Raw genomic sequence first — 25,032 nt, forward strand, 5'->3', positions numbered from 1 at the left:
AAGCACCTCGATCTTCTGCGCTCATTATAAAATCTCTAACCCCATGTTTCGAGGTGTCTCCCACAACTTGTGTCGCGTGTCGCCTCCGGTCTTGAATAGTTCAGCGGGTAACCCGCCGGCTCCTGCTGCTTTGTTGTTCTTTAGTCGGGTCAATCAATTGAAATCTAGTAAGACTTTAATTTCGCATACCTATTGAAAAACTGAATGGAACCTTGAAAGGTTTTTTTTCGATAGGACTTAAAAGGTCACTACTACAGACTTTAAGGGTCATATTGGGGTAGATATATCTCTGGCCCGACTTTAATGGAATTTAAAACACGTGCTAGGACGTTAAATAAAACATCTCACGCTAAATTTTTTAAAGATCAAACCAAAATTGTGGCTCCTATAGTCTTAAAAGTCCATGTCGGATGAAAAATATATATGGGAGCTATATCTAAATCTGAACCGATTTTTATGAAATTCTGCACACGTATTACGACGTTAAATAAAACATCTCACCCTTAATTTTTATAAAGATCGGACCAAAGCTGTGGCTTCTTCAGCCTTAATAGGTCAAATCGGATGAAAGATATATATGGGAGCTATATCTAAATCTGAACTGATTTTGATGAAATCGCACATTTTGGGTCGTCTAAACAAGCACTTAATGACAAATTTGATAAAGATCCAAAATTGTGGCTTCTCGAGCTTTAAAAGGGCACATAGGATGAAAGATATATATGGCAACTATAGCTATATCTGGGCCGATTTTTTTTCAAAATCCATCGTTCATCCCTGGAGCAAAAAAGTGACTTCTGTAAAACTTCATAAAAATCAGACAACAAATGCGAACTGTACCTTGATTACAAGAATACATGGGCAGACAGACAGATGGACATAGCTAGATCGAATCAGAATCTGATTCTAAGCCGATCGGTATACGTATCGATCGGCTTAGAATCGATCGGTATAAGTTACACTCTTCTCCTTCTTAGCGTTGAAAACAAATGCACTAAGTTATAATACGCTGTACCACAGTAGTGGTGTTGGGTATAAATATGGCCTATGAGAACGGACAGAGATAACTTTTTTTAATTTGAAATGGTTGGAGGAAATGGTTGGCTGAGGTGCTATCCCTATCATTTGCAAAACTTCAAGGCACTAGGTGATCCAAGCGCTTCACGTCAGGGACCTAAAGTTGGTCATCTCGCAATTTAAAAAATTTGTTCGGGCTACAAAATCTTTATTTATGTTCCGATTAGCAAAATTCTTTTATACCCTCCACCACAGGATGGAGGTATACTAATTTCGTCATTCTGTTTGTAACGCCTCCAAGTATGCGTTTAAGACCCTATAAAGTATATATATTCTTGGTTGTCATGACATTTCAAGTCGATCTACCCATGTCCGTCCGTCCGTCTGTCTTTCGAAAACACTCTAACTTTCGAAGGATTAAAGCAAGATGCTTGAAATTTTGCACAAATACATTTTATTAGTGTAGGTCGGTTAGGATTGTAAATGGGCCAAATCGATCCATGTTTTGATAAACCGATCTTGGGTCTTGATTTTTGGAGCTTCTAGAGGGTGCAATTCTTATTCGATTTGGCTGTAATTTTGTAAGAAGTGTTCTGGTTTGACTCCCAACAACTGCGCCAAGTATAGTCTAAATATATAGCCTGATATAGCCTCCAAATAAACCGATCTCCCGATAAGATTTCTTGAGTTTTAAGTGGCCGTAATTCCTATCAGATTGTGCTAAAATTTTTCATGTCGTGTTTCGTTATGACTTTCAACAATTGTGCTAAGTACGGTTGAAATCGGTTGATAACCTGAAATAGCTGCCATATAAACCGATCTTGGGTCTTGATTTCTTGAGCTCTTAGAGGGCGCATTTCCTATCCCGTTTGGCCAAAATTTTGCATGAAGTGTTTTGTTTTGTTTTCCGACAACTATGCCAAGTATGGTCCAATCGGTTTTTAACCTGATAATGCTCCCATATTAACCGCTCTTTCCGATGGCTGAAATTTTGCTCAATGATCTCCACTATAGTATCCAACATCCAAGCTAGGTATGGCCTGAATCGGTCCATAACCGGATAAAGCTTTAACAGCATGGCAAATTTTGTCCGTTATCCTTTGTTTGCCTATAAGGGAATACCGGGCAAAGAACTTGACAAATGCCGTCCATGGTGGAGGGTAGATAAGATTCGGCCCTGCCGAACTTAACATGCTTTTACTTGTTTTGCTAATTGTTGCTAATTAAACCAATATCCGCATTTATGATCCTGAGTCTGTCTTGTCTGTGTCTTGTCTGTGTCTTGTCTGTGTCTTGTGTGTGTCTTGTCTGTGTCATGTCTGTGTCTTGTCTGTGTCTTGTCTGTGTCTTGTCTGCGTCTTGTCTGTGTCTTGTCTGTGTCTTGTCTGTGTCTTGTCTGTATCTTGTCTGTGTCTTGTAAGTGTCTTGTCTGTGTCTTGTCTGTGTCTTGTCTGTATCTTGTCTGTGTCTTGTCAGTGTCTTGTCTGTGTCTTGTCTGTGTCTTGTCTGTCTTGTCTGTTTTGTCTGAGCTTTTAGTCATTCCTTTTTATATTCCTCGAAGACCCTTTTAAGGTATCTCGCACTGTTGCTTACTCTTCTTGCTCATTTTTAGTACACACGGCAAAAAGTTTTTCTTTTTGGCTTTTGGCCAAAACATGTTAACGCTTTTCACCAGATGTTTACAGAGAATTCCAGTTATGCGAATATCTTGTATCGTGCCTACGAGTGGTGTGTGCATGTGTGTCGCATTGGCTGACGAAGTGTTTGTTTTGGCCAAACAACACCAAAAACCTCCATTACACACCAATGAAATGGCGAACGCAAAGTTGTACGAGAGAACACACAGAGGAGCATGAAAACATGTACGCTGCTGGGCGAATTATTGGGCAGCTGTCAGTTTAGTTTTTACCTCAGTGGCACAAACATCAGCAGACGAATAGGCTCTTAGCTCAGAAAAGTAATTTTCAGTAAATACACACAAACATATACTCATTGGGCACAAAAGGGAAGAACAAGCAAAAATGGTTTAAAACTAGAAAGAAAAAAATAGAAAAAACTATGATTGAAACATAGAGAATTTTAAGTGTTTTCTTTCATCAAGTGATTCCTTAAGGAGAACAACTCTTTGGCAAATTGGTGCAATTAACTTTTGTATACTGGTCTTCTAGAGAAATGCAGATTTTCATCATATCATAGGCTGCCTGGGCCAATTGATAAGATAAATGCTAACATATTGTAAGGTTTGACTGCAGCAACAACAATAATTTTGCTTTTACAACAAAAAGTTTCGTCTCGCTTTTTTTTACTACAAACAACAAAGGTAAGTAAATATACGCAGTGTATTGGATGTCATACCCAACTTGTAGCTAGAATTTCATTGAAAGGCAATTTTAGTTCTGTTTATTGGTATTTGTATTTGTATTTCTTATTGACATTTCATCATAGAACTTTCAATGAGTTTGGGGCCAATCAAAAAATCTTGGCCAAATACCTAATAAGGTTGGGCAAGGAAAACAAAAAAAAAAAACTTTTGTTACCTCGCCTTGTTGATATGGTTTCACACATAAGCCACATGATGGAAGTCCATTATTATTTATGTCTAAATTATTTGTAATACCTTAAGGATACATAAAGACTGCTTGCCATATGTGTACAACACACTTCGGCTCAAACACATGCAAACACACACACACACAGTCATACGCAAAAACAAGTGTATCGAAAGGTTGTGGCTGCTGCCGCTACCTTATTGGCATAGTACCTTGATCAGCATCAACTGGTTGCATTGGCGTGTGGGAGTTTTCCCGAAATCCTTCCATCTCACAGTCACATATGTTTCGGGCTTTGTTGTTTGATTAGCTTGAAAGACAGTGATGAAGAACCAATTTAGCCGTATCCCTGTTTTCATAAGCCAAACAAGATATTCAATTATGTGGCATTAGTATTATTCAAGAAGACAAGTGAACAAAGATAAATGTTGAAGTGTGAAATTCTCCATCACCATTTGGTAATGATTAAAAACAAGGTAAAGGAAAGGCTCTAATTCGAAATACCACGTAGAAAAAGGTATTTAATTTGGTTGGGTCAAACTTTATAAGCAAAGCAAGACAAAGGATGCGCTGCAAAGTTTGAAGACTACCACATCTTATCGAAATCGAAATATATGAAAATGGAAGCCATATTAAAATAAGCCCTGATGTAGATCAACTATTGGCACTGATATCGGGGTATTAAAAAAACCTATTAAAAATTTTCGCTACATGGCATAAATTATGAACCATTTTAGGTTCGAAATGTTAAATCGAATGATCGGTCCATATTATTGCTATAAACAAACATGGTTCGTTTTAGCAAGCACCAAGGGCTAGGAGCACAATACACTATTCCTTGCACAACTTTTATGAACTCAAGTAGTACAATGGGAAGATTTGTTTATAAGTCAGCTGTATCTATATATGGTACGATCTCAATCATGTCAAATAGGGTGGAGCGATTGGAACATCTTAAGGAGCCCTTAGCATTTCTGATTTTTATACCCAACACCGAAGGATGGGGGTATATTAATTTTTATACCCACCACCGAAGGATGGGGGTATATTCATTTTGTCATTCAGTTTGCAACACATCGAAATATCCATTTCCGACCCTACAAAGTACATATATTCTTGATCAGCGTAAAAATCTAAGACAATCCAGCCATGTCCGTCCATCTGTCTTTTGAAATCACGCTGCAATCTTTAAAAAAGACATATTGCGCTGAAACTTTGCACATATTCTTTTTTTGTCCATAAGCAGATTAACTTAGAAGATGGGCTATATCGGACTATATCTTGATATAGCCCCCATATAGACCGGTCCGCAGATTTAAGGTCTTAGGCCCATAAAAGCCACATTTATTATTCGATTTTGCTGAAATTTGGTACAGTGTGTTGTGTTAGGCTCTTCGACATTCTTTATAAAATTGGCTCAAATCGGTTCAGATTTGGATATAGCTGCCATATAGATCGATGCTCCGATTTAAGGTCTTAGGCCAATAAAAGTCATATTTATTATCCGATTTTGATGAAATTCGGGACATTGAGTTGTATTAAGCTCTTCGACATCCTTTGTCATTTTGGGCCAGACCGGTCCTGGTTTGGATATAGCTGTCATATAGACCGATCCGAAGATTTAGGGTGTTGGTCCCATAAAAGCCACATTTATTTTCTGATTTTGCTGAAATTTGGGACAGTGAATTGTGTTAAGCTCTTTGACATTACTCTTCAATTTGGCCCCGATCGGTTCAGATTTGGATATAGCTGCCATATAGACCGATTTCTTGATTTAAGGTTTACGGCCCATAAAAGCCGCATTTATTTTCCGATTTTGCTAAAATTTGGGTCAGTGAGTTGCGTTGGGTTTATTGATATTATTCTTCAATTTGGCCCTGATCGGTTTAGATTTGGATATAGCTGCCATATTACCCGATCTCGATTTAAGGTTTTGGGCCTATAAAAGGGGCATTTATTGTCTGATGTCGCCGAAAATTGGGACAGTGAGTTAGGTTAGGCCTCTTGATATACTTCTGCAATAAGGCACATATCGGTCATGATTTGGATATAGCTGCCATATAGACCGATCTTTCGGGTTTTAGGTTTTAGGGCCATAAAAGGCGCATTTATTGTCCGATGTCGCTGAAATTTGAGACAGTGAGTTATGTCTAGACCTTAGACATATTTCTTTAATTAGGCTTAGATCGATCAAGATTTGCATATAGCTGCCATAAAGACCGATCTCTCGATTTAAGGTTTTGGGCCCATAAAAGACGCATTTATTATCTGATGTCGCCGAAATTTTGGACAGTGAGTTGCATTAGCCTCCTTGATATCTTTCTGCAATTTTGCCGAAATCGATTCAGATTTGGATATAGCCGCCATATAGACCGATCTCTCGATTTGAGGTTTTGGACCCATTAAAGCCACATTTATTATCCGATTTTGATGAAATTTGGGACAGTGAGTTGTGTTAGGCCCTTCGACATATTTCTTCAATTTGGCTTAGATCGATCAAGATTTGCATATAGCTGCCATATAGACCGATCTCTCGATTTAAGGTTTTGGGCCAATAAAAGGCGCATTTATTGTCTGATGTCGCCGGAATTTGCGACAGTGAGTTGTGTTAAGCCACTCGATATACTTCTTTAATTTGACCCAGATCGGTCCAGATTTGGATATAGCTGCCATATAGACTGATCTCTCGATTTGAGGTTTTGGGCCCATAAAAGGCGAATTTTTTGTCCGATTTCGCCGAAAGTTTGGACAATGAGTTACAATAGGCCCCTTGATATCTTTCTGCAAATTGGCCGAAATCGGTTCAGATTTGAATATAGCTGCCATATAGACCGATCTCTCGGTTTTAGGTTATGGGGTCCTAAAAGGCGTATTTATTGTCCGATTTCGCCGAAATTTGAGACAGTGAGTTAGGTTAAGCCTCTTGATATACTTCTGCAATATATTGTAGCACAGATCGGTTCTGGTTTGGATATAGCTGCCATATAGACCGATCTCTCGGTTTTTGGTTTTGGGGTCATAAAAGGCGCATTTATTGTTCGATGTCGCTAAATTTGGCACAGTGGGTTTAGATAGGCTCTTCGACGTCCTTCTTCAATTTGGCTTAGATCGGCTCACATTTCGATATAGCTGCCATATAGACCGATCTTTCGATTTAAGGTCTTGGGGCGTATCTATTGTCCGATTTCGCCGAAATTTGGGGCAGTGAGTTGTGTAGACTCTTCTAAATTTTTCTGAAACTTGGTCCAAATCGGTGCAGATTTGGATATAACTGCCATATAGACCGATATCTATTTAAAGTCTTGGCTCCATAAAAGGTGATTTCACTGAAATTTGGCACAGTGACTTATGTTAGGGTTTTCGACATTCGTTTCGATTATGGTTCAGATCGGTTTATTTTTAGATATAGCTACTGTACTTATTATTTGGTAGTATTTGGTCCAAATCGGAACATATTTCGATATAACTGCTATGGGACATAAGGTATGCAATTTTCACCGGATTTTGATGAAAGGTGGTTTCCAAAGTTCGGCCCGGCCGAACTTAACGCCTTTTTAATTGTTTTTTTGCTTTTGATTCCAATAACCAAAATATTATGGCGATCGTTTGACGATAACCGTAGCCGTCACGACGTCCAAAGTTGGATGTAGTACTTAGTAGTACTCTGTGCTCAAATTAAATTCTAAGACATAAAATCCTCCAATGGAAAAATGGAGGGTATGCGTTTCTATATTTGCAAAAAAAATGTTCTTCCTTACAGGAGGGGACGGTCTAACATACAGCCACTGAGCCTATATCATATGCTATGCACAACAAGAGATTTAATTTTTTTGCAATTTTCAATCTTCATTCAATTTTAAATTCACATTGCAAAGAAATTTTCATCTGAATATTGGCAACAATTGCCGTTTTCATCTATGACTGGAAAAATCCCACAATTGTCGAAAGGATATTTTTGATATGTATGTAATGCACGTTCAAGGGTATAATTTCATAGCTGGCTGTGAATATCTTAAACAATATGTAAAAAGTAATGGTAATGATGAGACAAAGCATCCATTTAACATTAATTGGCAATGTAATGTGAAGTCATAAATTATTCCTATGCAGCAAAATGTCTATTACGATTCGAAAAAAAACTCAATTTAATATTTGGCTCTAATGGGTTACGAATTAACACAAAAAAATGAAGGTTTATTAATTTTTGACATTCGTTTTGCAAGATATAAGACATTGAGCCGAATGCAATACATCAGACAATAATATTCTTCCAATGGCAAAGGAAATTGACGTTGTTCTTATACAGCTGCTATGGGTATGTTGAGGCGTTGTTATACCCTCCACCATAGGATGGGGGTATACCTATTGCGTTTGTAACACCTTGAAATATTCGTCTAAGATCCCCTGAAGTTTATATTGGGTTGCCCAAGAAGTAATTGCGGATTTTTTTTTTTCATATAGTCGGCGTTGACAAATTTTTTCACAGCTTGTGACTCTGTAATTGCATTCTTTCTTCTGTCAGTTATCAATTGTTACTTTTAGCTTGCTTTAGAAAAAAAGTGTAAAAAAAGTATATTTGATTAAAGTGCATTCTAATTTTATTAAACATGCATTTACTTTCTTTTAAAAAATCCACAATTACTTTTTGGGCAACCCAATATAAACTTTTAGATTCTATTCTAGATCGTCATGATATTCTAAGTTAATCTAGCCACGTCCGACCGTCCGTCTTTCTGTCGAAAGCACGTTAACTTTCGAAGGAGTAAAGCTAGGTGCTTGAAAATTTACACAAATACTTCATATTAGTGTAAATGGTCCAAATCGATCCATGTTTTGATATATCTGCCATATAAACCGATCTTGGATCTTGCCTTCTTGAGCCTCTAGAGGGGGCAATTCTTGTCCGATTTGACTGAAATTTTGCATGAGGTTTTTCGTTATGATTTTCAACAACTGTGCTAAGCATGGTCTAAATCAGTTTAAAACCTGATATAGCTGTCATATAAACCGATAGCCCGATTAGACTTCTTGAGCCTCTAGAAGGTGCAATTTTTATCCGATTTGGTTAAGTTTTGCACATGTCGTTTTGATATAACTTTCAACAATTTTGCTAAGTATGGTCTAAATCTCTCTATAACCTGATATAGCCGCCATACAAATCGATCTCCCAATTAGACTTCTTGGACTTCTAGAGACCGCAATTCTCATCCGATTTAGCTGAAATGCAATCCATGATGGAGGGTATATAAGATTCGGCCCGGCCGAACTCAGCACGCTTTTACTTGTTCGTTTATTAAAAATTTCTGGGTCTGATCAACTTAATGGTTCTAGTTGGCAAAGAGTGGGGTATTTATTTATCCCATCAACATTACATTTGGAAACTGGAGATACTTTGCTCAGGGTGAGCTACTTATCAAATCTATCTATATAAAATTCAACTTGTGATTGTTTGTTTGTTTGACGGTTTGTTTGTTTGTTCCGTATAGACTCAAAAACGGCTGAACCGATTACCTTGATATTTTCACAGATTGTGTAGGTTGGTCTGGAAGGAAACAGGGGTTATATAATTTTTTGATATCGAGAGGGGGCGGACCCTCGCCTTATCCGAAAAGTACTACCCAAAAATAAAAGTGGAGCGATCGAGAAAATATGGGATTCAAATGGAAGGTAATCAAGAGTAGAGTACGAATTTCGTAATAAAAGTTGGCCGCCCCAGCCCCAAAACCCCTTAAAATAGGTTTATTTGACGATCACGACAATATCGGACTCAAACGGAAGGTATTCGAGAGTAGATTACGAATATGGTCAGGAAGAAGAAATATGCTTTATAATTTATTGATACCGGAAGGGGGCGGGCCCTCCCCGTTACCCCAAAAATACCACCCAAAATCACAAATGGACCGACAAAGGCAGTATGGATATCAAATGAAAGGTATTGAAGAGTACAATACAAATATGGTATTAAAAACTGTGTCCACGTACCCAGGAAGTCGCTCTAACCCCAAAATGTCAAAAAACAGAAAAATTGGTCGTCCTTATCAATATGGGTCTTAAATGAAAGGTAATCGAGCGTAGATTACTAATCTGGCATACAAAATAAGATCGAAGTGTAGGGGGTCACCCCATCCCCTTAAAGCTCCTCAAATGGGCATCATGACTATATGAGATTCGGTTTGTTTGTTTGTTCCGTAGAATCAAAAGAAAAAGCAAACATAGGTTATATCATTTTTAGATATCGAATGGTGGCTGACTCTCCCCTTTACCCCAAAAACGCCACCCAAAACCAAAAGAGGATCGATGGGCAAAATATTGGTATCAAATGAAAGGTATTGGAGACTAGAAAATGATTACCATATTACATTTTTGGTCCAAGTACCCAACGGGCCGCCCCAACCCAAAAACTCCTCTTAACAGAAATATTCGATGTTCCTATCAATATGGGACTCAAATAAAAGGTATCCGGTAGGTTTGAAATATAGGTGATGGGAAATTAACGATAGTATCGATATTTTTTATTAGAACTATCGAAAATATCGAATGTTGATATTATCGATAGTTTACCTAATTTGATATTCAATTTTGAAGCCAAGTTTTTACGGGTACGCCCAAAATCACCCCCTAAACTTCATTTCCAACTATGGCAATTTGGATTTTGAATCAACGGTATTTGGGAGTAAAGAACGAATTTGATATCTATTTTCAGAGCAAAGTGCCGATGGCCGCCCCAAAACATTCTCCAAACAGTTCATATATACCGACCATGGCAATATGGGACTCAAATAAAAGAGATTTGGGAGTGGGGCACGAATTTGATTTGGAGAATATTTGAGTCGAAATGTCTGAGGTGCTATCCCTCCACTATAAAACACATCTTATTACTCAAATTTTCAAAAACACCATATCTCGGAGATTGATAATGTGATTCTTCGAAATTTTTTTGTCACCAAAAACAAAACATGGTTTCCATTGTTGGAGTCGGGTGCATCGCTCAAACGAAAAGTCTTTGAGAGAAAAAATAAAAACGTTTTTGATATCCAATTGAAGCACCATGTGATTGGAGAAATTGGAGAATTGGCCACCCCACCCTCGAAATACCCCCTAAACCGGAAATATTTTCCAATAGGGTAATATAGGAATCAAAAGGAAGGCATTTGGGAGTAAAGTATAAATTTTGCTAGGAACCGAGCAGAGGCAAACTTCTCACACATTAATGAGTGCTTTCCGATTCAATTTGCGTTTATCAATGATAAGGGGCCTTTTTTTATAACCGAGTCCGTACGGTGTGCCGCAGTGCGACACCTGTTTGGGGAGAATTGTTGACATGAGCATGCATGATATGGTACCTCGCAAATGTTGTCAGCATTAAGAGGGGATACCCACCGCTTTAAATTTTGGATTCGAACGCAGGCGTTCAGCGTCATAGGCGGGCATAGGCTACAGTAGCACGATATCCACATTCAGGGCGAAGTGTCCCCAACCTAAATAAATATAAGAGAGTTAAATAAGGCGTAGCGGAGCGGGCCCTGTCCAGCTAGTACATCATAAGTTTCAAACTCATTGTGTTCATTAACATGGGAAAGGTATACCCGCTGTTCCTCAATTTTGATAGTCTTGGGTCGATAACAGCCAATGTATATCCATAAACTCATACAATTCTCACTTACAATACTTCCTTCAGCAATCGTTAACGTTATATGATTACCCCAAGTCATACCATATTTGAAAATGCTTATCCTTTTATGTGCCATATGTAACATTTCCCACATTATCAGGGTACATTCAAGTCATTGTGACTCAAGTGACAGACAAAAAGAAAAACTTTTTGATGCGCAATTTAATTTTTATTGTAAATCAATTTACTTAAATTCATTTGGAAACATTTTAAAGCAATTCACAAAAGGCTATGGTCATTTGACCCACGCAGCTGGGAATTTGAGGTTTGGGTTCGGTCTTTAGATTGAATGATGTGAATGCATTGCCACACCCTTGTACCACAAACACTTAAAGTCAATTCCGATTAAATTTCCCCATTATTGATTTAGCACAAAACAAAGAAAAATAAGACAAACTCATTACATTCTACAAATCGAAAATATCCGTATCCCTGTTAGCAATGTCCATAAATATCAGCAAATATTTTTGTGCGCAAATTCTACCCTTATTGGGGACATGTGATATTTTCCTTGCCTTGGCCTTTAGATTCTGTCATATTTCATGATAAAACTCTACTCATGACATGACATGTGGAGGAGCTTTTGGCCATTATCCTTAGAAATGAGGATACATTCCGGCGAAACGGTTTCGTATGACACAAAATGGGTCATAACGAAAAATAATCAAAAATTCCTTAGATTTGAGAGAACAATTGGGAATGCTGGCGAATATCAAATACCGCAAACTTCTCGTTAGTATGGGTGAAGTAAACATGTTGAACATTTTGAGATATGTGCTCAATTATTTTTATGATGATATGGCCGTTAAAAAAGAGGGACATTATGAGTCATATTTTATGTTGCAAAGATATGCTATAATTGCCAACAAAGTATTCACCAAAACCAAAAGACGTGGCCAACAACAAGGAGGAAAATGTTCATAATAATGAGTAACTTGAAGTAACATAAATTTGCTTTATGGTAAAAGAAGTTGGCAAATCAATACTGACTTAATGACAATAATGATGGGCAGATGGACAAATGTACAGTGGTCTATGAGCGTTCACAAAAACTGTAGATTTTCTGGCCGATTTGCTATGCTGTTGGAGCTATATCAGCTTATGAACCGATTCGGCCCATCCTTGGCTTGGATGTTGGAGATCAACGTCAACAATCGGATAAACATGGGCCCTGTAGGGGCTTAAGAAGTAAACTTGGGAGATCATTTTATGTGGGAGCTATATCAGGTTATGAATCGATTCAAACCATATTTAGCACGTTTATTAGAGGTAATAGATACTGTAACTGTGCAAAATTTCAGCAAAATCAGAAAAAAATGTCGCCCTCTAGAGGCTCAAGGAGTAAAATCGGGAGATCGGTTTATGTGGGTGCTATATCAGGTTATAAACCGATGCAGACCATATTTGGTACGTATATTGGAGGTGATAGATACAGATAGACTGCGAAAAAGTTCAGAAAAATCAGATAAGAATTAACCCCCCTTGAGGTTCAAAAAGTAAAATTATGAGACCGGTTTATATCGGAGCTATATCAGGTTTTACATCGATTCAGTCCAAACACGTCCGTGGTCATAGATGAAGTCACTGTGCAAAGTTTCAGCCAATTCGGATAAGAAATGCGTCCTCTAGAGGGTCAAGAAGTATTGGGTTACCCAAAAAGTAATTGCGGATTTTTCATATAGTCGGCGTTGACAAATTTTTTTACAGCTAATTGGTAATTGCATTCTTTCTTCTGTCAGTTATCAGCTGTTACTTTTAGCTTGCTTTAGAAAAAAAGTGTAAAAAAGTATATTTGATTAAAGTTCATTCTAATTTTTATTAAAAATGCATTTACTTTCTTTTAAAAAATCCGCAATTACTTTTTGGGCAACCCAATATTATAGGGGGATCGATTTATATATGAGCTACATCTGATTTAAGACCGATTCGGACCGTACTCTGCGCATCTATTAAATGTCATAGAACACGAACTAAGGAACTGGGGCAAACTTCTCACATGTCAATGAGTGCAGTCCGATTCAAGTTTTAGCTCAATGATAAGGGGCCTCCTTTTTATAGCCAACCTCTGAAATATTTTTTTTCTGATGGTCTCGTCAGATTTCGAACCCAGGCGTTCAACGTCATAGGCGGACATGCTAATCTTTGCGTTACTGTAGCCTTTATAGCACGCGTCACAGAATAAATTTTCAGCTAAATCGGATGATAATTGCGCCCTCTAGAGGCTGAAGAAGTCAAACCATTATTTATATGGGTTTATATGGGAGCTATATCAAAACACTGGTAGAAAGTATTTGTGGAAAATTTCTAGCGTCCAACTTTACTCCTTCCAAAGTAAGCGTTCTTTCTACAGACGGACAGATGATCGCCTTAAAATGTCATAATGGTCAAGAATATTTATAGTTTAGGGATCTAAGACGAATATTTCTACGTCTTACAAACGGAATGACGAAATAAGTATATCCAGCAAAAAAACAAGTAAAAGCGTGCTAAGTTCGGCCGGGCCGAATCTTATATACCCTCCACCATGGATCGCATTTGTCGAGTTCTTTTCCCGGCATCTCTTCTTTGGCAAAAAAGGATATAAGAAAAGATTTGCTCTGCTATTAGAGCGATATCAAGATGTGGTCCGGTTTGGACCACAATTAAATTATATGTTGGAGACCTGTGTAAAATGTCAGCCAATTCGAATAAGAATTGCGCCCTTTGTGGGCTCAAGAAGTAAAATAGAGAGATCGATTTATATGGGAGCTGTATCGGGCTATATACCAATTCAGACCATAATAAACACGTATGTTGACGGTCATGAGAGAATCCGTCGTACAAAATTTCAGGCAAATCGGATAATAATTGCGACCTCTAGAGGCTCAAGAAGTCAAGATCCCAGATCGGTTTATATGACAGCTATATCAGGTTATGAACCGATTCGGACCATACTTGGCACAGTTGTTGAATATCGTAACAAAACACGTCGTGCAAAATTTCATTCCAATCGTATAAGAATTGCGCACTCTAGAGGCTCAAGAAGTCAAGACCCCAGATCGGTTTATATGGCAGCTATATAAGGTTATGGACCGATTTGAACCATACTTAGCACAGTTGTTGAACATCGTAACAAAACACGTCGTGCAAAATTTCATTCCAATCGGATAAGAATTGCGCACTCTAGAGGCTCAAGAAGTCAAGACCCAAGATCGGTTTATATGGCAGCTATATCAGGTTATGGACCGATTTGAACCATACTTGGCACAATTGTTGGATGTCATAACAAAACACGTCGTGCGAAACTTCATCCCAATCGGATAAGAATTGCGCACTCTAGAGGCTCAAGAAGTCAAGACCCAAGATCGGTTTATATGGCAGCTATATCAAAACATGGACCGATATGGCCCATTTACAATACCAACCGACCTACGCTAATAAGAAGTATTTGTGCAAAATTTCAAGCGGCTAGCTTTACTCCTTCGGAAGTTAGCGTGCTTTCGACAGACAGACGGACGGACAGACGGACGGACATGGCTAGATCGACATAAAATTTCTCGACGATCAAGAATATATATACTTTATGGGGTCTCAGACGAATATTTCGAGTAGTTACAATCAGAATGACGAAATTAGTATACCCCCCATCTTATGGTGGAGGGTATAAAAATTACAAGTAAAAGCGTGCTAAGTTCGTCTGTGCCGAATCTTGGGAAACCACCATGATGAATTATGCTAAAATATCGGAGCTATATCTGGTTATACACCGATTTGGGCCATACTTGGCATAGTTGTTGAGAGTCATAACAGCACACTGTTCAACATTTCAGCCAAATCAGACAACAATTGTAGCTTCTAAAGACTCAAGAAGGCAAACTAAGAGATCGGTTTACATGGGAGCTATATCAGGTTACCTTCGATTTAAATCGTACTTAGCACAGTTTTTTTCAGTCATAACATAAAACTACGTGCTAAGTTTCAGCTAAGTCGTTTGAAAATGTTGGTTTCCAGGGGCTCAAGAAGTCAAATCGGGAGATCGGTTTATATGGGAGCTACATAAGGTTCTTGACCGATTTAGACAATACTTGAAAATTTGAGGGTTACAGGGGCTGAAGTAGTCAAATCGGGAGATCGGTTAATATGGGAGCTACCTACATTGACCTACAATGACGCTAAGTATCTGTGCAAAATTTCAAGCGGCTTGCTTTTCGCGTTTAACCTCAATCTTGTTTCGACAAAAGGATGGACCGAAGGACATGGCTAGATCAACTCAGAACGTCGAAATAATTAAGAATATATATACTTTATGGGGTCCTAGATCAATATTTCTAGGTGTTACAATCGGAATGACTAAACTAGTGAAGGGTATAAAAATCGAACCACAAATGAAGATTTGGCAACCCGAACAATTTTTCTAAATGCCGATGTAACCAATTTTTTGGGGCTCCCGGACCACCTAGGGCCACCACCATAGGATGGGTTGTATACTATTGTTGTCAAACAAAAACCACATGAAATTCAGAAAAATGCATGAAATCTTTATTTAAATCGATTGTTCGTTCCATATAATTTAATGTTTGAAGATTATTTCATGCATATGTTGACCGTGACTGCGCCTCAAATGGTCCAATCGCTTAGTCCGATTTTGGCATACTCTTTCCAACACTTAGGCCAGTATCTGTATACACCTACCCTATAAACACAAAAGGGGGAGCTACATCTAATTCTGAACCAATTTTGATGGACCTCGGCGAACGTATCCAGATAGATTATAAAAATTCCTGTATCAAATTTCGAGCAAAACAAATATGTTCAAAATGTAATAACTACGGTTGACAAATGGCAACAAATTATCCAAAATCTGACGAACAAATACATGGGAGCTGCACCTAAATCTGAACCGATTTCGACCAAACTTAATGCATATTATGGAATTTGTCGAGAAAATAGTTGTACAAAATTTTTGGAAGATGGGTCGAAAAATGCGCTTGCAGTGGGTCTAGGAGTGAACATCGGGCTGCATATATATATGGGACCTATATCTAAATCTGAACCGATTTCTATGAAATTCACCAGTAATATCGAGAGTCATAATAAAATCATTCCTGTAAAATTTCGAGAGAATCGGTTAACAAATGACCATTTTATTGCTGTATTACTGCAAATCGGACGAACATATATATGGAAGCTATAACCAAATCTGAACCGATTTCTATAATATTCACTTTTAACATCGAGACTCATTAGAAGAAAATCCTTTTGGTCAAATCCCTATGCTCATAAGAAGAAAATACTTTTGGTCAAATTTCGTGAGAATCGGTTAACAAATGACCATTTTATTCCTATATTACTGTAAATCGGACGAAAATATATATCGGAGCTATATCCAAATCTGAACCGATTTCTTTGAAATTCACCGGTAATATTGAGAGTCATAATAAAATTTTTCCTGTCAAATTTCGAGAGAATCGGTTAACAAATGACCATTTTATTGCTGTATTACTGCAAATTGGACGAACATATATATGGAAGCTATAACCAAATCTGAACCGATTTCTATAATATTCACTTTTAACATCGAGACTCAGAAGAAAATCCTTTTGGTCAAATTCCTATGCTCATAAGAAGAAAATCCTTCCTGCCAAATTTCGAGACAATCGGTTAACAAATGACCATTTTATTGCTGTATTACTCCAAATCGGACGAACATATATACGGAAGCTATATCCAAATCTGAGCCGATTTCTATGAAATTCACCAGTGATATTGAGAGTCATGCCAAATTTCAAGAGAATCGGTCAACAAATGACCATTTTACTGCTGTATTACTGGAAATCGAACGATCATATATATGGAAGCTATATCCAAACCCGAACAGATTTTTTCCAATTTCAATAGGCTTCGTCTCTAGGCCGAAAAAACATGCCCATATCAAATTTGAAGAAGATCGGATGAAAATTGCGACCTGCAGTTTGTACGCAAATTAACATGGACGGACGGATAGGCAGACGGACGGACAGACTGACGGACATAGCTAAATCGAATCAGAAAGTGATTCTCAGTCGATCGGTATTCTTATCAATGGGTTTATCTCTCTTCCTTTTCGGTATTACAAACAAATGCACTAAATTATAATACCCTGTACCACAGCAGTGGTGTAGGGTATAATGAGTTAAGATGCGAAAATTGTTACCATAAGCGTTGGTTGTGGGTATCCAAGATTCGGTGCGGGCAGACCTACCACGTTTGTTCTTAAGTCGAACTACTCAAATGCCAGTTCACTATCTTGAACGCTTGGTAGAGGTAGGTAGGTAAAGGTATAACAGAAGAGAACTCGGGGAGTTCAGTATCTGTGCTTGACATGAAAGAGAAACCATTTGATTTTGTCAATTTTAAAGCACTGAGAACCGTTATTTGGTATCCAAAATCCCCAACATCACTCCAAATTTCAAGAAGATCCTGGAAAATTTGTATCTATACTATAACTACAAATTTTGTAACATGTAGCGAGAAATGGACGGACAGGTAATTGAAACATAGCTATATTCACTTATATTTGTTCTTCCTTTTGGATGTTTGTGGTTTGGATGATGCAATCAACATGGGCATTTGTAATCGACTGGTCACTTTCCTAAGGTGATTATTACAATGTCAACATCTTTCTAAAATTGATGAGGACAATTTATTGCCCATAAAATGGTCGTTATTTTGCTTAAGGATATCTTTAATATTGTCATAGGTTACAAAGAAAATGATGTTTTGATAGGTCCTGTCAACTGCAAATGTTTTCTCAATCATTTTGAGCAGGAAAGTTTTGACTTCATAGAAGAGAAGCAGAGATAAAGGGCAAGCAGATAAACTTCTGGCGGTGTAGTGAACAGTAGATTTGGTATTTTGATAAGAATTATAGCAAGATAAGGGGTTGAGATGATTACTGTGTTACATACATTCTTAGTGCTGTTCAATGTCATGTTATTTGATAGCTCTTTAATTAACAAAATATTTTCAAGACTGGCATATATCAAATTAAAATTTAATTTTATATTTGGAGCTAGCTTTTTCAACCCAGTCCTTTGGCAAAAAAGTAATTAACGCTATTGAAGTAGATAAATATCTGCACTTTAATTATATATGAAGGTTTAGTTTCAAAGCTGTTTTGGAAAATTACGAAAAAAAAAAACAACTAAGGACTTGCCTTACGAAGAAAGATGAATAAAAGGACTTAGTTTTTTATGGTATACTCGCAATTAAAGGTCATTAATGTTTGCATTGCATGTTTGAGTTGCAGCAAAGCTTCTTTGGTGCAAAAAAATTGCTGCAAAAAAGAAGAGAAAATCTCCAACCCTAAGAATGGGGGATTATATGGCATGCAGGCTAAAAAGAAAAACAAGTAAATGCGTGATAAGTTCAGCCGGGCCGAATCTTATATACCCTCCATCATGGATCGCATTTGTCGAGTTCTTTTCCCGGCATCTCTTATTAGGCAAAAAAGGATAAAAGAAAAGATTTGCTCTGCTATTGGAACCATATCAAGATATGGTCCGGTTCGGACCACTATCAAATTATATATTGGAGACCTGTGTAAAATGTCAGCCAATTCCAATAAGAATTGCGCCCTTTGGGGGCTCAAGAGTAAAATAGAGAGATCGATTTATATGGGAGCTGTAGCAGGCTATGGACCGATTCAGACCATAATAAACACGTATATTCATGGTCATGAGAGGATCTGTCGTACAAAATTTCAGGCAAATCGGATAATAATTGCGCCCTCTAAAAGCTCAAGAAGTCAAGATCCCAGATCGGTTTACATGACAGCTATATCAGGTTATTATCCGATTTGAATCTTATTTGGCACAGTTTTTGGAAATCTAAATAAAATACGTCTTCTACCAAATCGGATAGAATTTGCGACCTCTGGAAACTCAAGAAGTCAAGTCCCCAGATCGGTTTATATGACAGCTATATCAGGCTATGAACCGATTTGAACCATACTTGGCACATTTATTGGAAGTCATGGCGAAACACGTCGTGTAAAATTTAATTCCAATCGGATAAGAATAGCGCTTTCTAGAGGCTCAAGAAGTCAAGATTCAAAACCGGTTTATATGGCGGCTATATCAGGTTAAGGACCGATTTGAACCTAATTTAGCCCAATTATTGGAAATCATAGCGAAACACGTCGTGTAAAATTTCATTCAAATCGGATAAGAATTGCGCCCTCTAGAGGCTCAAGAAGTCAAGACCCAAGATCGGTTTATATGGCAGCTATATAAGGTTATTGGCCGATTTGAAGCTTATTTAGCACAGTTGTTGGATGTCATAGCAGAACACTTCGTGCAAAATTTCATTCCAATCGGATAAGAATTGCGCTCTATAGAGGCGCAAGAAGTCAAGACCCATAACCCATTTATATGGCAGCTATATAAGATTATGGACCGATTTGAACCATACTTGGCATAGTTGTTGGCTATCATAACTGAACTCATCGTGCAAAATTCTATTCAAATTGTTTAAGAATTGCACGCTCTGGAGGATCAAGAAGTCAAAACCCAAGATCGGTTTATATGGCAGCTATATCAAAACATGGACCGATTTGGCCCATTTATAATGCCAACTGTCTTACACTAATAAAAAGAATTTTTGCAAAATTTCAAGCGGCTAGTTTTACTTTTTCGAAAGTTAGCGTGCTTTCGACAGACAGACGGACGGACGGACATGGCTAGATCGTCTTAAAATGACATGACGATCAAGAATATATATATACTTATGGGGTCTCAGACGCATATTTTGAGGTGTTACAAACAGAATGACAAAATGAATATACCCCCATCTTTCGGTGATGGGTATAACAAGTAAAAGCGTGCTTAGTTCGGCCGGACCGAATGGTGGGTAATCACCACCATGTATTCCACTGAAAATGTACCCTTATTAACTGAGCTTGTAGAGGGTGATTTTTTTAGATATTATCTTTTAGGCAACATTGGTCACGCACGTTTTGCATTTTGTTTCACTATCAAACATCTTCAGTTCGGTCTATAATTTAACCATGAATCGTCTTACAAACGAACAACGCTTGCAAATTATTGAATTTTATTTTCAAATGCGTGCTCTGTTAAGAAAGTTCATGGCGCGCTTCATCCATTTTATGGTCAGTTTGATCGACCCACTGAAGCGGTTATTCGCGCTATTGTGACTAAATTTCGCATAAAATTTACATTGTTGGACATTAAACCAACAACACGCTTACGTAGAGTGCGAACTGAAGAAAATATCGAAACTGTATCGACCAGAGTTAATGATGACCATCAATAATTGATTCGTCTCCGTTCGCAGCAATTTTGTCTCTGTTACTCAACAAAGTGGAAAACTTTGCGGAAGGGTTTACATGTGAAGCCTTTCAAAGTACAGCTGGTGGAAGAATTGAAGCCGAACGAATATCCACTTTTTATCGATAAATTGAAAAGCGTTCAGCGACGATGCACATTTTTGGCTCAATGGGTACGTAAATAAGCAAAATTGTCGATCTTGCAGTGAAGATCACCCAGAAGCATTGTAAGAACTAGCAATGCATCCAAAATGAGTCACAGTTTGGTGGGGTTTATGGGCTGGTGGCATCATTGGACCATACTTCTTCAAAGATAATGCGAATCGTAACGTAACTGTGAATGGTGAGCGCTATCGCGAGATGCTATCAAAGCTTTTTTGCCCAATATATAAGAGCTTGACTTGTATGACAAGTGGTTTCAACAAAATTGTGCCAAAAGCCACACAGCACGCATAACAAAGGACTTATTGAAAGGCGAGTTGGGTGAAAATTGTATTTCACATTCGAGACCAGTCAATTGACCGCCTAGATCGTGCGATTTAACACATTTAGGCGATTTTTTTGTTGGGCTATGTTAAAGCTCATGTCTATACAGACAAGCACGCTTCAATTGACGCATTGGAACACAACATTAAAGAATTCATTCATGCGCTACCAGGCGATATGTTGAAAAGAGTATGTCAAAATTGGTCTAAGCGGATGGACCAGTCACGGTCAACAATTGCATGAAATCAACTTCAAACATGAAATTATATGGGCCGTACAATCGATTCAAATGTTGATACATTTTTTCAGAATTTAATGTGTTTTTTTTTTTTTTTTTTTGAGAAACTTTCCTATAGCTCTTAAAACATCACCCTTTATTTGAATTATTTTGGTCTTAAGAAGTCATATCGGGTTATCGGTACTTAGGGAGTCTAATTGACCGATTCGCAAAAATCAGGCACTGTTGTCATAAGTCATAAGATAGGTTTTTGTGCGAAATTTCAGCAAAATTTCAAATAAATCAGGTTAAAATTTGGGCTTTTAAGGGCTGAAGAAGTCAAATCCAGGAAACGGTTTATATGGGGGCTATATCTGTTTCTATACCGATTCGGATCATACTTTGCATGGATGTTAAAAGCTTCAACACACGTCTTTGTGACAAATTTTAGTCAAATCTGATAAAAATTGAGGCTTCTAAAGGCTCAAGAATTCAAATCCTGGGAACGGTTTATATGGGCGATATATCTGCTTATTGACTGATTCGGATCATTCTTTGCATAACACAAATCTTTGTTCCAAATGTTTGTCAAATCTGATGAAAATTGAGGCTTCTAAAGGCTCAAGAATTCAAATCCGGGGATCGGTTTATATGGGCAATGTAGCTGCTTTTTGACCGATTCGGATCATTCTTTGCATAACCCAAGTCTTTGTTTCAAATGTTTGTCAAATCGGATGAAAATTGAGGCTTCATTAGGCTCAAGTAGTCAAATCCGTATCATTCTTGGCATGAATACTGAAAGTCAAAACTCAAGTCTTTGTTCCAAATTTTAGCCAAATCAGATGAAAATTGAAGCTTCGAAAGGCTCAAGTAGTCAAATCGGAGGATCGGTTCTAATGGGGGCTATATCTGTTTATAGGCCGATGCAGACCATCCTTGGCATGGATGACGAAAGTCACAACTACTGTGGTTCAGGGTATTATAACTTAGTGAATTTGTTTGTAACACCCAAAAGGAAGAGAGATAGACCCATTGATATGTATACCGATCGACTCAGAATAACTTTCTGATTCGATTTAGATATGTCCTTAGATCGGTCTGTCTGTCCGTCCGTCTCTCTGTCCATGTTAATTTGTGTACAAAGTACAGGTCGCAGTTTTCATCCGATCGTTTTCAAATTTGGTGCAGGCATGTTTTTCTGCCTAGAGACGAAGCTTGTTGAAATTGGAAAAAATCGGTTTGGATCTGGATATAACTCCCATATATATTCGTCCGATTTTCAGTAATAATGCAATAAAATGGTCACTTGTTAACAGAATCTCTCGTAATTTGGCAGGACGGATTTTTTTACGACTCTCGATATTACCGATGAATTTCGTGGAAATCGATTCAGATTTAGATATAGCTCCCATATATATATATATATAAATCGCCCGATTTTCACTCCTAGAGCCACTGCAAGCACATTTATTGACCAATCTTGCCAAAATATTGCACAACGCTTTCCTCGACGACTACCACAATACACATAGAGTTTGGTCAAAACCGGTTCAGATTTAGATATAGCTCTCATCTATATGTTCGTCCGATTTGCAGTAATATTACAATAAAATGGACTTTTGTTAACCGATTTTCTCAAAATTTGGCAGGAGAGATTTTCTCTTGACTCTCAAAATTACTGGTGAATTTCATTGAGATCGGTTCAGATTTAGATATAGCTGTCATATATATATCGCCCAATTTTAACTTCCAGAGTCACAGCAAGCGCATTTATTGACACATCTTGCAAAAATTGTGCAAACGACCACTGCCATAGTATCTGAGGAGTTTGCTCGAAATCGGTTTAGATTTAGGTATAGCCCTCATATATATGTTCGTCCGATTTTGAGAAATATTGAAAAAAAGTGCTCATTTGTTAACCGATTCTGTCGAAATTTTGCAGGAAGGATTTTCTTATAACTCTCAATATTGCTGGAGAATTTCAGCGAAATCGGCCTTGATTTAGATATAGCTGTCATATATGAATATGGCCAGATTTTCACCCCAAGAGCCACTGCAAGCGCATTGTTTGACCAATCTTGCCAAAATTTTGCATAACGCTTTTCTCGACGACTATTACATTATCTGAGAAGTTTGCTCGAAATCGGTTCAGAGGTAGATATAGCTCCCATATATAGGTTCTTCAGATTTTGGGTAATTTGCCATAATGTTGTCATTTGTCAACCGTATTTTTTACAGTTTGAACATATTTGCTCGCCGAGGTCCATCAAAATTTGTTCAGAATTGGATATGGGTCCCACATTGTATTTATAGGGTAGGTGTAGGGTATTATAAGTCGGCACCGCCCGACTTTTGCCCTTCCTTAGTGGTTTTCTATATGATTTCAATTATATCCAATATGTCCAATGCCAGAATGCTAGTATTACCCTGACAGTAAAACAGTTGGAGGCACGGACATAGCTTTTTCGGGAACCATTGATAAGGGGAGTATATAAAGTTTATGAGGCCTTGGTATAGTATTCTCATCTTTCTTTGGTGTGGGTTGTAAAAATGTTCTACTTTAATTTTCATATAAAACTCCAAACTCTTATGACTTAAATTTTACACCACAAATTCAATTAACCATTTTTGTGTAGCTTAAATATTTCCAAAGGACTTTCAAAGGATTATAGGCGTCTTTTCTCCTCAAAAATTTATGTTGTTTTTTATCCTTTAAACTGAAACCACCATTTACTTGGGTGTTTTTCCCAGCACATCAATTTTAAGCCAATGTTATTCATAAATTGGCAAACACACTTTATTGACCATCCCCTTGTATTGTCGTTTGGCTGCAACAAACCTCTTCCCCTCCCACGCAGAATTATGACTGTTTCAATGTATCTCGCAAACAAAAACAGTTTGCCAACTGACTCAGTTAATGGCTTAATGTCAAAGTAAGTTTATGTTCCCTAAGAAGCGTACATTCCTCTTCCACTCTTACAAAAGGTATATCGCACTTTGAATTAAAATCGCACCTTCTGTAAAAAAAACGTCGTGTCAAGCAGCCAATTTTATTTATGATGCAGCACCCCTTGGCGAGACTAACCCTTTGAAATGATTTATAATGGCTAAATTTTTGAGATGAATGTTTGCCCGGGATTTAGTCATCATTTATCAAACAAGGCCCACTCCTTTGGATATTGAAGAAGAATAAATGAAAAATTGTTTCATTGCACTGTAAATTGAACAGTTGAATTACAAGGTGTGTCCGATAGACTGGCTCATTGGTTAAGAGAGATATAATCTGCTTGTATCGGCATACCTGTTGTATGGAGGGACACAAAGGTAATATTCATTCCAAAAGCAGGAAAACCGTATCTCACGAAAGCGTTAGATTTTTATCCTACTAGTCTGGCATCGTTTGTGCTGAAGACTGTAGAGAGGTTGGTAGAAATATATCTTAGAGCAAAGATACCTGGAGATCGCCTATCTCGGCTACATCGTGCATACAGTAAGGGCAAGTCCACAGAAAAAACACTTCCCGATCTAGTCGCCTGCAAAGAGGGTTCTTTGGCTGTCAAGAAAAATACATTGGTAGCGTTTCTTGATATTGAAGGTGTCTTTCGGTTTAAGGTCTTGGGCCCATAAAAGGCGCAGTCAATATGATTCTTCATTTTGGCTCAGATCTGTACAGATTTGGATATAGCTGCCATATACACCGATCTCTCGATCCATAAGAGGCGCATTTATGATCCGCTGTCGCCGAAATTTGCGAACGCGAGTTATGTCAGGCCCATCGAAAATCTTT

General features: G+C 37.8%; 1 protein-coding gene across 1 annotated transcript in view; it reads left to right on the plus strand.

Annotated features, from left to right (window-relative positions):
• The first annotated feature begins 2,731 nt into the window (after nt 1-2,731).
• LOC106081725 (synaptotagmin-1) overlaps nt 2,732-25,032 on the plus strand; it is a 50,541-nt gene continuing 28,240 nt past the window's right edge. Inside the window, exon 1 of the mRNA XM_013243894.2 lies at nt 2,732-3,337. The gene's annotated coding sequence lies outside the window, so the exon portion shown is untranslated. The remainder of the gene's footprint in view (nt 3,338-25,032) is intronic.

Source organism: Stomoxys calcitrans, chromosome 3 (genome assembly GCF_963082655.1).
Source record: "Stomoxys calcitrans chromosome 3, idStoCalc2.1, whole genome shotgun sequence".
NCBI classification, from domain to species: domain Eukaryota; kingdom Metazoa; phylum Arthropoda; class Insecta; order Diptera; family Muscidae; genus Stomoxys; species Stomoxys calcitrans.